The following is a 14,401-nucleotide window of genomic DNA, read 5'->3' as shown; positions in this document are numbered from 1 at the left end:
AGTTTATAAACGCGAATACAGACCTTTACAGAACCCCCTATTCTTCTACGAACTATTATAGACCTATTAATCGCCTTTACGGACTATTATAAGACCTCTCAAACTATTACGGACCCGTTAATCGATTTTACGGACCGTTATAAGACCTCCTCCACCCGCTATAAGCTACTACTACCCGTTATAGCTTATATAGACATACTACGCTATATAGTATAGTAGATATAAGCAAGCAGATTAATAAAGGCTAAGAGAAATGGAGCTAAGGAGTCGACCTCACATCTATAACTAACGTTAACAACTATATTAAATTTAAAATCCTTAAATATGGATATTTTAAGCTTATAAATAACGACCTGTAAGAGTAATATAAGGAAGACTTTGCGGACTTTATAGAAGCTATTTTTAAGGCTTGCAACCCTATTGCTATCTATAACCTATAAACCCTTTTACGTTACTAAGGTGTATAGGTTAAAAAGGATAAACGAGTTACTATTGTACGGTCTTTATATAATATACTATATAAGGAGGACTAAATAGAATGGACTAAAGAGTAGATCTTAGATTATATTAAAACTAGCAAACTCTTTGCCTTCTTTAAACTTAATAAAATCTCTAGTCTTATACTTAACTTATTTAACTAAATTCGCCCTATAGACCTAAGTGGTTTTAAAATTAATCTTATGGGCTAGAGTATACCTAGTACCCAAATTATAGACTATAATACCCCTGTAAACCGAAATACGGACTAAAACCCCCCTACCGCTTAAGTTATAGATCCGCAAACCACTTAAGTTATAAATCCGCAAACTACTTAAGTAAAGACCTACGGCAAGGAGCTAGCTAACCTAACTAAGCTATATACCGACGAATCTAAGTATAGTAGTGAAAATAATAACTTTAACTTTAAACTGACTATTTTTACGGACCTCTATTAAAAGGCCGACATTCCTAAATAGGAGTTTAGCTAAGCCTATTCTACCATATTACGCGGCCTAGCCCTTAACTATTACTATACTAACCTCAAAAGCAACCCCCTTAGTATTCCCTTTAATAAGCTATATAAAGCTATACGTAACTACTTTAAAGGGCTAGAATATAAGCGTGACATCCTTATACAATGGAATGCGATTAAGTTACGGACTGTAATTAATAATAATACCGAAAAATCGACTATAAAGTGCCTGTAAATTCTTATTAAAGACTTTTAGCACCTATAGCACGGCCTTAATGTTAAGCTTTAAACAGACGACTTCCTATATAACAAACTTATTACGGCTTACTAGGAAGTAGAGCCCTGTAAATATACCTATTACAAGCCTATAGACACCTTAACTGGCCTTATTAACAATTTATGGTCCTCTATTATAACGTACGAAGTTTTAAACCCACTAGGTAGTACTTAAGCCTTTGTTATAAACCTATAAAACCCGCAAACTAATTTAGATACCTACTTTACGGACCGCCGCTACTGCTAGCAGTACCCGTACCGACTAAGTCCTACCTATAACCCCCGCAGTAACTCCTATATAAAAGCATACCCCTATAGACAAACTAGTTAGAAGTGCTTTATATATAGTAAGGAAGGATATTAGTTTATAAGGTATACCTAGGAAGAACGTAATAAGTTTAAGAAGAGATTTGATAATTGGATTAACTAGTTTATCTTAAACTACAAAGGAAAGGAAGTAGAGGAGTCTCTTAATAAGTTAATGGAAGCCCTTATAATTAACTTTAACTTAGACACTTAGGAACAGAAGACCTTAGAGACGTTCTTAACTACCTTTAGACCTTTTACGGACAGCTAAGCCTTTAATATTACGACCGTATTAGCCGACCGCTCCTTTATACACTTAATCGCACCTAAAAACTAGCCTATAAGCACACCCGTTAGACCCGTTATAGACGTTATAGACCGCGAATAGGACCTATTTGCATATATTACTATAGAACGCTATACCCCTAAAGAATTCTATGGCGTTATAATTGATATAGGTGCCTTTAAGAAGTCTACTATAGGTTATGGATAATACCTTATATATAAGACCACTATAAATAATAATACGAACATTAATACTATGTAAACTGGGGCTATAAACGTCCAATTCGGCATCAGCTTAACCGCATTAATTAGATTAGTTGTAGTTAAGACTCTAATTAGCCTAGTTAACTTCCATATAGTAAAAGCGGATACCCCTTTTCTACTTTACCTTACGGATATAAATAGGCTACAGGTTTACTATAACAATATTATAGATACCTTAATTGGCCCCGCAATTACCCTAGGAAGCAAGCATATTACCCTACTAATTATACGACGATTTAGACACCCGTTCCTTATATAGGGAGAGACTTTATAGACTTATATTTAGGAATCTTTTAACTATAACCTATATTACCTTACTAGTACTAAAATCTATTACCTATACCGCCGTTTTAGCCACCTGTTAGCCGAAAAGCTATATAGAGTCCTTAAACGCTCTGGACATAACAACGTTAATAGGAAGGTAATTAACCACCTAACTAAATACGGACGTTCCCTAGGCCGATTTAAGTTCACTCTTTATAAAGACCTTAATGTTAACCACTTAGTGTATATAGACATTATGTATATTAACGGCAGCCTAGTATTACACATAATTAACGAGGCAACCCACTATTAAGCCGCCCGTTGGTTATAAAATATATCTATAAAATACACTTAGGATATTTTATAGACCTGCTAAATTAATACATACGTTAGACCCCCTAAGTATATTACCTATAACGCCGGTAGAAACTTTATTAGTAAGGAATTCCAATAGTATATTACGGCTATAGCTATTTTAATAAAAGCCGTTCTAGTTAAGGCGCATTAGTCCGTTAGGCTTATTAAGTAAGCTTATTTAGCTCTATAGAGAGCTTACTAGATTATTATGGACGAGTATAAGGATATTTAAAAGGAACTAGCTTTATAGATGGCTGTAAAAGCCATTAATAATACCACTGGCCCTAATAGACTAGTACCTACCCTTTTAGTTTATGGAGCCTACCTAAGGATAGGCAAACTGGACCCTTCTGCCCCGTTTATTATAGATTAAGCAGCTATAATACGGAAGGTAATAGCCGAAATAGTTAAGTTACGGGCTAAATAAACTGTTAATAGCGCTTTGCACTACTGTAACGGACCTAATACAACCTTAGTATATAACCTCCCGCTTAACTCTAAAGTCCTTATATAGCGTAAGAGCGGCAATTAAACTGGACCTTATTGTTTACTAGCTATAGAAGACAAAACGTACTACGTATAACTCTCTAGCAGACTAACTAGCTTTAGAAGCACGTCCGTAAAACCCTATTTTCGGTCTAAAAATACTTATAATGTTAAACTAGACGAACTAAAAGCACCCTTACCTACTCTAGAAGTCCCCTATAAACTTACTAAACCCGCTAAACCTGCCGTAAAGCGTAGCTAAGGACGCCCCTAAAAGCACCCTATAACTAAGAACCCCATAATAAAGAATTACCTAACCTTTATAGGCATATCCGTAAGGTAACTCCTACCTATAGATATATTAGTCTGAGTATAGGAAACCCCTTTTACAGATTTATAACGTAAAGAGATTAACAAACTACTTAAAAAGGGCGTCTTTGCGGTTATAATGGAGAGAGACGTTCCATAAGGTGTCTATATATTTAACTTATACTTTATTAACAAGATTAAGCACCCTAGTACTAATAAAGCCTTTAAGAAATTAAGGCTTATTATATAAGCTTACAACGACCAAAGAAAGGACTTAGTCCTTACGCAATCGCCTACAATTTAACGAGTTAGTTAACGGATTATACTTATACTTACGCCTAGACTACAGTAAACTAAGGGCATGTTCGGTTGCAGCTCCATATTCAATATGGAGGCTCCATATTGTAACGGAAATGGAGCTCAAATATGAATATGAGGGTGTTGTTCGGTAAATCTGACGACTTTTGAATATGGAGCTCCTCCATATCGGTAAGCGCGTCAAATTTGCAAGCTATACTATATACAGTAGTTGTAATAAGGTTCTTGGCACCGTTTCAATATGGAGCTTCGAGCTCCAGTTCCATATTCCATATCAATCTAGAGCCCTCGCATACGCGCCAAAGTAACGACTTCTAATCGCGATGCTGCTGTCGCATTTATATACCTTATATAATATTATTATTCTAACCTTCGTGATTACGATAAGCTTATTTTTAAGGCGTCGCGGGTATTATTGTAGCTCTACAGCTCCTACGGGAGGCGGGCAAAGACGTAGGAAACGTCGATTGCAGAGAGGGCGTTGGCCGAGGAGGAGGCTCTATTGCTACACTAAAGTAGGGAGTCGCGATAGAGGCCTGGTGGCAGAGAGGGGCTCATTCGAATTTCTCACCGACGTTAATTACGAAGTTAAATATGGAGCCTCATTCCGGAGCTGCAACCGAACAATCGACTTAATTACAGATTCAAATGAGCCAAGGTGGTAGCCGCCACTAATTACAAAACGGGCGACACTAAAAGGCGCACGGATTGAACAGATTATGATATGGAGGCGATTTGCAACCGAACGTGCCCTAAACCCGTAGCCCTATACTTACGGGATATCTTATAAGCCTATATACAGTCTAATACCTACCTAAGTAGAGATATCTATATACGACTACCCCTTAAGCTTAATTTGCAACTAGAAACAATTTTATAGGTTATAAAACCCTTTTACAAAGTGCCGGAAGCTAGAAACCACTAGTATTATATCCATAACCTTAAAATGGAATAGTTAACCTACGACCCCTACCTCCTATATACCCTATTAAACGGCCTTAGTATTATTAGACTTTAAACGGATAATACCCTCTTCTTAACGGACCGGACTTTTGCGGACGCTAAAGAGACTAAACTATAAGAGGTAAAGTTCTTAGCAAAGCCGTAAGAGTAGTTAACTAAGTAGACTCCAATTAAGTTTAATAGAGGCTTAATTATATAAAAGGGCAACCTAATCTAGCTAACTTAGAAACGCCAAGCTTAAAACCTAAGGCTTATTATAGCAAAGCCTACGTCAGGAAAACGGGAAGTGGCGCAGGAAATTTGGTTTCGCTAAAAGTGTTTTTAGGGCCCGGGGCTAGCTTTCCGCNATATTAGCCAACCCCCCCTAGCCCGGGGCCAGCTTTTAGCCATATTAGCTGACCCCCCCTAGCCTAGGGCTAGCTTTTAGCCATATTAGCTAAGCCTTAGAGCTATACGCTAGCACTATGCTAGCTTATAGCTATAAAATAAATATTATTACTATTATTGTATTTATTGCTATTAGGGTATTAAAATCCTAAAGGCCTCCGGGNAGGCTCCTAGCAGGCTTCCTAGCAGGCTCCTAGCAGGCTTCCTAGCAGGCTCCTAGCAGGACTTTGATTTTCCTTATCATCTAAATCGTCCGAAGTACCATCGGGTCCCCGCTATATTCCCGANAGCCTCTACACGTGCCTTTGCATACCCCTTGTACACCTAAATGCCACCTTTACCCTTCCTTCCTTCCTTCCTTACATCCTCCCTACTTAGGGAGGCACCAGAACGGTAGCTAGAGGACTGTGACCAGAACCAGACGACCGTCGCCAGAACCAGACGACCGTCGCCAGAACCAGACGACCGTCGCCAGAACCAGACGACCGTCGCCAGAACCAGACGACCGTCGCCAGAGCCAGACGATAATCGTTTAAACGACCAGCCAGCAAACACCACGATCAATTCAATCGATCGATCGAATCGAACTAGAGCCTCNANATCATCCCATTACCAAATCAAATCGAATCAAGGCCTCTTAGGGAGGCACCCCAGACGACCACCGTTCAAACGTACAGCCAGCGAACGCCCAGAGAGAACGATTCGAATTAATATAATTAATCGCAATCAAATCAAGCAGAGCCTTTGATCTGGCCGATCTCTCCCCCGAATTANAGATACAGNCAGGTAGGCATAGANAAGTAGGCACGACCGGCAGGCACAGACAGGTAGGCACGAACAAGTAGGACGGTCAGACGGTAGGACAGGTAGGATAGGTAGGACAGGGAGGACAGGCAGGACAGGCAGGACAGGTAGGACAGGCACTAGGCCTAGTTAGGAAATCAGTACATGGCCGGCGGATCATCGGGAACGCCGCCAATTGACGATTTGGAGACTCTGCGAGAGATATCCCTTATAGCTACTATTAATTTTAAATTTTAAATTTTTGAATTTTAAATTTTGAATTTTAAATTTTGAATTTTGAATTTTGAATTTTATTATAATTATACATATTGCAGCTATAGGAAATATTATATAAAATATATAAAACGTATAAAATGTATAAAACGTATAAAACGTATAAAATGTGCTAATGTTACTAATATGGCCCCGGGCTAGCCCCGGGCTAGCGTAAATAAGTGTACATGAGCAGATCAGCGGATCCAGCTGAAATGACCCCGGGCCAGCCCCGGGCTAGCCCCTGGCTAGCCCCTACCACCCTCCCGTTTTCCTGACGTACGGACCTTACTAGTTCCTATAAAGAGACCCGTAAGACCGTAAATATAAAGGACTAATACGTTGCATAGCGTGCAAGAGGCGCCTATATTACTATAGTTTGTCAACCCAAATCTGCCTATAATTTATCCTTTGCGGCCTAGGTAATAGATCCGCAAAAGGAAAATATTAAGCAGCTTAATAAGCGTATTTAGTGGCAAATTAACAATGTAATAAGAGGACTTACTTTTGTACCACTAGACCTAAATTCCCTTAGCGTACTAGTACTTATAGATGCCTCCTTCGCTAATAATAAAGACCTATTATTACAAATTGGCTTTATAATTGTACTTACGGACTATAATTAGGACGTAAATATACTGTATTAGTCTTTAATTAAATGTAAATAAGTAACCCGCAGTATACTAGCTTCTAAGCTATACGTACTAGCTTATAGCTTTAATATAGGAGCCGCAATTAAGTTAACAATCCAGAAAATCCTATAATTAGAGTAATTACCCCTAGTTCTATGCACCGATTTAAAGTCCCTTTACGACTATATAGTTAAACTAGGTACGATATAAGAGAAGAGGCTTATAGTCGACCTAATATGCTTATATTAGGCCTATAAACGACGTGAGATTATAGAGATTAAATAGATTAGTAGCGGAGATAACCTAGCGGACACTATAACTAAGGTAAAGCCGTGCTAAGCTCTTAAAACCCTAATTAATACAAATAAGCTTAATCTAAAGGTTATAAAATAGGTGGAACAAAACTAACAGAGCACTTGCAGTTTATTTACGGCCTATCGGAAGGCCGTATAGTTTATTTATAGTCTGTCGAAAGGCCGTACGGTTTATTTTACGGGCTATAAGTAGGACTTACGGCCAGCTTAAAGCACCGTTTAGAAGGTAGCCTAGAAGGCACCTTAGGAGGGATTTCTTATATATTTCTTTTGCGTTTTATAGTTCTATTAAAGCAATTATAGAGGCTATATATAAGTGGCTCTATTTTTAAGTGCCGCTAGTATATAATTACAGCACCTAGTATATTAAACGCGTATTTACGCGTTCGGTGCACTAACTACCTACTTATAACTAATTAGGGAGGAGGGCGCGTCAGTATATAGACTACGTAGTCCACTTTAATAGAATTGACAGTTACCACTATCTAAAAGAGCATACAATACTATACGTATTTCGTGCCCCTAGATATAACTTACTTATATTATTAAGTTAATACAAACACTATTCTTTTAGTTTTATTTTATTCTTTAAGTTTTAGTAATAGTTTTTAGGTCTACTTCTGTGTTCCATTCTTATTTATAATTTATAAATATTTTTTAATTCCTTTTTAGGAAGAAGAATAGATAAGCTTTAGATAATATTAGTAACTTAGTTAATTAAGGTATAAGTACGGTAAAAGGGTCGCGCAAGCCTATATAATTGGATTATTTATAAATAAGGATCTAAAGCTAGAGAAAGGAAAGGAGATAGAGGGTAGCGCCGCTTAACGTTATATATAATCCTCTAGTTACGTAACAGCAATTATCTAAAACTATATAAAACTATCTGCGACTATCTGCGACTATCCGCTATAATCTACTAATATTTATTAGCCACAATCCACTAGTTTCTTATTATAGGACGGGGGTAGTGGCTATAAAGCGTATGTATTTAAGGAGTCTATAAGACGTTACGCAATCGATCGTAAGGGTTAAGGGCGTAAGGAGGTAATATACCTACGCGTAGCTAATATAAGCTATACGCGAGGTATACGTAAGAGCATAGGGCTCTCCTATAGAAGCCCCTGCAGTAGGGTTCCGTAACACTACCCCCCCTTTTATAAAGGCGGAGCTCCGGCAATGCTGTGGTTACTATATATATATAAAAGGGACACTTAAGGTATAGAAAAGAAGAAAAAAGGGGGGTATTGCTAAAGGCTTAAAACAACGTTATATAATAGGGCTTGGCATTTAAAAATCTAACTAATTAAATAACTTTAACCACTAGTTAAAGTTTCTAGACATCTTAACAATATTCCGGTTACGTAATCGCACTTTACCGCAATTTAACGGCAACTTGCCCTTATATAGTAATGTATAACGGTTTAACTCTATAAGGGCTCCTATAGAGGATTAGGTATAAAGTCTCTACTTAGGCCTAGTTTCTATAGGTTTGCGTAATAAAAGTCGCTAATTAGATCCTCTGCATTTTTAAAGTCTTCCTATAGTTACTATTCTGGCTAGTTTATATTAAATCCTATATATATAGCTCTATAGTAGAGCTGTTATTTTTTACCTTTGCCAAAGTATTTAGAGTTAATAATTTGTTTAACGGTTTACTTCTTATAGTTCTTATCTTCGTTCTTATCTCGGATTAGTACTAGTAGGGGTTTAGGCTATATTTGCCCTAATAAGGGGTTAGGCTAATAAAGGTGTAGTAGCTATAGGTAAAATATAGGCCATATCCCGCGGGTAGCTAGGGTAGGCGGAAGTTCTAGCTTATATACGGCTCCCCTATTAATAACTTATTTAATTAGATAGAGGCTAAGGTTCTTATAATTAAGTAACTTTATAGGCCTTTACGTAGAGATATTATGTATATCTAGCTATACCTAGTCGCCAATACGCATCTCTGGTAGTGGCGTTCTATAATAGTCAGCAAAGTAGGCCTACTTTGCTTAAGCCTAGGCTATTTCTCCCTTGCAGTAGTTAAGTAGATTTTTTATATAGTCTGTATACTAGTTAGCAAGTAGTATTTTAAGGCGTTTTTTATATAGCAGTTTCTTATTAATAGGTTTTAGTAGCTCTATGCTAGATTAGGGGTAATAACCCTTATTTGCGAAGAACGGGGTAAGTCCTATAGTAGTTAAGACGTAGTTATTCGCTGCGAATTTACCTAGTAGGAGGTAATCTACTTAGTTATCTTAACTATAGGCAACTACCTATTATAGGTATACTTTTATACTAGTATTATCGTTTTCTAGTTACCTAGCAGTTTTATAATAAAAGGATATAGATATCTTAACGGAGATGCTAAGGCGTTAGCAGATTCGTCTCTATATATCGGAGTTAAATTATATCCCTTAGTTAGACGTAATTAAGTTAGGTAACCTATATAGTCGGTAAACTTTGCAAAAAAAGGCATTAGTAACGTCGCCAATAGCTACGCCTTTAGTTAGGACGTAGTGGCGCTCTTTTATAAGTCGGTATATTATTATAAGAATATTCTTATAGGTACGGCCGTGTTATTTATAGGGTAGTAGGTTAATAATAAAATCTATAGCGATATCTGCCTATTATTGTATAGGTACTAGTAAAGGGTATAGTAGTCCTTAGTACTTTATATTAAAGGCCTTAGCGCGCTTATAACTATAGTAGGCGCCTATAAAGTGTTTAACTAAGTCTATTATTTTTGGCTAGAAGTAGTATCGGCTAAGAAGCTTATAGGTTCCTTTTCTGCCTAGGTAGCCGCTTAATCAGAGGTCGTAGGCCATTTAGATTAGTTGCCGTTNTAGATTTTCTAAGTTAGGGATAAATAGGCGGCCTCTATAATAGAGCCTATTTTTTTTTACTTTTAAGGCTGCTATATTAATCTAGCCTAAGCTTTAGAGGTTAATAGGCAGTATATAGGCGCTAGCGGTCTTTATAGCAATAAGTTAATATAGTAATAGGTTAACAGAGGCGTTATATACCATAGTAATAAGCTTATTAATTTTGGGAGGTAACTCTAGTTCTATAGTATAAAGCTAGGGTATAATTAGCTTTATTATAGGTAGTATACCTAAGGCCAAATTTCGTACTTTTAGGATTATTTATTATTAGAACTAATTATAGGGGTTATCTTTAAACTAAGAAAGGTCTTATAAGTGGCGTATTAGGCTATTAGGTTTAGTACCTTATACTCTTAGTTTATATATAATTTTAAAGCTAAAATTAGAGAGGAACTTATTTTAACGTACTTAGCGTTAGTTTAGCTACTTTATAGTTATAAAATACTTAAGGTTGTAATAGTCTATAAGGACTTTAGTTAGTTAGTTAGGCTTTACTAAGGAGAGTTTTAGTTAGAATTCTTTAAACGCTTATATAATTATAAGGAGTTCTTTATTATAAATCTTATAGTTATACTCTTATAGTATAAGCTTAGACGAGTAGAATATAACTAGGTAAAGGAGACCGTTATTACCTATCTAAAAGAGGACGCCTACGTTAACGTAGTCTAAGGAGTTAGTTTTAAGGTAGAGTTATTATCCTAGTATAAAGTAAGCTAGGATAGGTGCTTTATTAAAGGCATTTTTAAGGTCTTAGAACGCCTTCTCGCATTTAAGCGTCTAGGTAAAGCGTAGGTACGTTTTTCTTCCTTTTATAGAAAGGCCCTTTGTTTACATTATTGTTATAAATAGTGCTACTACGCCTAAGAAGTTGTATATAAATTTCTAATAGAAGTTAGCGAAACTAAGGAAGGCTTATACGTCCTTAATACAGTTAGGGGCTTACTATTTAGTAATTATATATACCTTCTTGGAGTTTATACGGACACCCTTAATAGTAATAATTAGTTTAAGGTATTTTACTTCTATAACTAAGAATTTGCATTTCTTTAAATTAATATAAAGTTCTATATCCCTAAGGTACTATAGGACCTTTTAAACGTGTTCGGTATATTTAAAGGGGTTATTACTATAAATAAGTATATTATCTAGGTACGCAGAGTAGAAGTTATTAAGGTAGTTTTATAAGGTGTTATTAATATAGCTTTAGAAGGTGCTTAGGCCGTTATATACGCTAAAGGGTATAATAGTATATTTAAATTGGCCGAAGCGTAATGTAAACGCGGTTTTCTATTTGTTACCTTCCCGTATTTAAAAATAGTTAAAGGCGGTAATAATATTAAGCTTAGTATAGATTTTAGCTTAACTAAGCCGCTTAAGGGTTTTACGTATAAGTGGTACTAGGTATTGGTTTTTAATTATAATAGTGTTAAGTCCTTTATAGTTAATATAGAATCGGATATCTCCTTTTAGCTTCTTAGTAAGAAGGATAAGGGCGGCTGCTAGTAATATGCTAGGACGAATAAATCCTTTATTAAGGTGCTTGTTAATATACTTTTTTATAACTAAAAGTTTGTCTTTTAATATTAGGTAGGGTCTCTTATAAGGTAGTATTTTTCCTTATTTAATATTAATAGTATAGTTATTAGGTTAATATAGGGGGAGTATATCTACGCTCTTTTATAAGCATATATTAGTAAAGTTATAATACCTCTTAGGGAGGAGCTTGCGGAGTTCTTTATTAGTAAGTCCTTTTTTAAGCTTTATAAACTTCTTAAAGTTTAAAGGTAAAAATCCGAAGAGTTCTATAGGGGCGTCGTCTTCTAAAAAGTTAATTATATCTATTCTATTACTATAGAGGACGTAGTTTTATTCTTTATTAAGCTTATATAGTTATAATTAGGAAGCTATAGTAACGGTTTAGCCTTTCTTATATACTATATAGTAGAAGGCNNNGGCACTTATATAGTAGTAGTTAGTTATAGGTAGGGTAATAAGGGGTTCCTTAGGTTAATATTCTAGGGAGTAAATAGAGGCGGCTAAGCCATGCCCTAGGTAAGTCTCTCTGCAGTATTTAAAGTTAAAGGTTGCTTCTCTTTTCTTCTAGTTAATAGCGGGGTTATATTATTTAAGCTAGTTTATTCTAAGGATAATAGGGTAGTTAGTAAGTAGTATAATATAGGCTTAGAGTTTTTCCTAGTACCTATTTATATTTAGGTGGAGTTATACTATATAGGTAATCTTCTATGCGGTATAATTACTATTAGCAAGGTATAGGGCGCGGGCTTTAGTAAGAGGTAAAATAGGTAGGTTGTAAGTATATATAAATTAGGTATTTATAAATTTATTAATAGCTCTGCAATTAATTATAGAACGGCTTTTATATTATTTTTTAGTAGTAGTTCCTATTATAGGTAAAACTATCTATTTTCGTTTATTTATTTTTATAGAGTTATCTATTAAATAAGCTAATATATAAATCCCTCTATTATTAGGGCGTCCTAACCTATAACTTAGGGCTAGGACTTGGCGTTTTCCGTTTCTATATCTAACTCTACCGCTATTACTACGTCTTCGTCTTATATAGTAGTGGCGCATAGTAACATATTTAGTGTTTAGGGTTTTAAGTTAGGTATTAGGCGGCAGCTACTAAACCTAGCTATTAGGTAGTTTAGGTTATTATAATAATAGCTTTTTTAATAGCATTTATAGTAGCGTCCTAGTTTTAAGAGTAGCTTACGCTTTCTATCTAGGAGTTTTTATAGGAAGGTTAGTATAGAGAAATCAATATTAGTTCCGGTAGTACTTAAGGTAGTAGGTGTTAGTGGCTTAGTATATATGGGTTTAGTAGGCCTAGAGGGCTTCTATAAAGAGGTCTTTAGGTAAAAGTTAGTAGTAGCAATCTAATTTAGTCGTTGTTTAATCTTCTATAGAGCTACTACCATATTATAAATATTGTTATAGTTATAGCTAGCGGCTGCGTAACTAAGGCGATAAGTAACTTTTTTAAGGAGGTCCTTTTAATCTTTAGTATTATCTTAGGTAAGGGCTCTAGTGTATTCCTAGAATTTAATATAGAATTTATTAAATAATTTAGTAGGGCTTATCTTTAAGGTATATAGTTTAGCTTAGTTAGTAGCTAGTAGGTTATAGTCGCGGTATATTAGGTTAAGATTATTAAGGACTTTTTAGTAGGACTACTACTTCTAGGGGCTACTAGTCTCCTATTGAGCAAAGAGTCTATTAAACGGTATACCCTTTATTTGCCTAATAATATAGCCAATCTTAGTATCTTCTATAGGAAAAAGGTAGGCGCTTTAAGTTAGTTTTTTTTACAGATTTATATCTTCTAGTAGCTATATTCCTTATCGTCTCCCTAAAAAACTAGGGGATTAAGGTAGCGTATATTAGACCCTATAGTAGTAGTTTAGGTCCAATTATTATAGCTTTTATTATTACTGCTTTAGTAGGGGTTCTTATTAGGTAAAGTTGCTTAGCGCTAGCCCTCTATTAAGCGTTAAATAGGTAAAGTTACTAGGGGCGTAAAGACTTAGGTGGCGTTATATATAATAAAGAGGTATTTAACGTTATTATAAATATACTCGTTAAGCTAAGATTATAGGTATTTAATTATGCCTTCTCTTTTAGTAACTGTAGCAATTAGTACAATCTTAGCCTTCTTTAACTATTAGACGTCGCATTTAGACATATAGAGGTCGTCTTCGGTTTCTTAATATATATTATTAGTAAGTGCCTTATAAGCTTATAGGTCTTAGATAATATCGCAATCTTAAGTAATACGCATCTCGGCTTATATAAGCTTTAGGTAGTAGTTCTATAGAAGGCGGTAATATTTATTAGGGTCTTATGCTACTATTTTTATAAACGTCTTAGCGTCTTATATTTCGATTTTAATAGGTAGTAGCCCTTCTATTTACTTATCTATAGTTATATAGTTAATAAAAGATAAGATATTATTAGTGTCTGTCTCTTTAGGGGTTAAGGCTAAAGCTAATAAATTAAATTCTCCTAGGATTAATTGGCGTCGTAGGTTAAGTATAGGTATTAGATTATTCTTTAGGTTTAATATAGTAGCTAGTAAGGGATATTATCTTACTATTATAGGTTCCTTAGAAGTATAAAGTGAGGTAATTTATAAATACGCTACTTTTAGCAGCGCCTACAGTATTATAAAGACGTAGAATTAGTTGTAAGCTAAGCGTTAGTAGTAAAAAAGGCGCAACGTAATGTTAGAGGACGGGGGCAGTGGCTATAAAGCGTATGTATTCGAGGAGTCTATAAAACGTTACGCGATCAATCGTAAAGGTTGAGGGCGTAAGGAGGTGATATGCCTACGCGTAGCTG

The sequence above is a fragment of the Cenococcum geophilum genome (assembly GCF_001692895.1).
Source record: "Cenococcum geophilum 1.58 unplaced genomic scaffold K441scaffold_4, whole genome shotgun sequence".
In the NCBI taxonomy this organism is placed as follows: domain Eukaryota; kingdom Fungi; phylum Ascomycota; class Dothideomycetes; order Gloniales; family Gloniaceae; genus Cenococcum; species Cenococcum geophilum.
The sequence above is the reverse complement of the archived record's forward strand: the minus strand, read 5'-3'. Positions refer to the sequence as shown.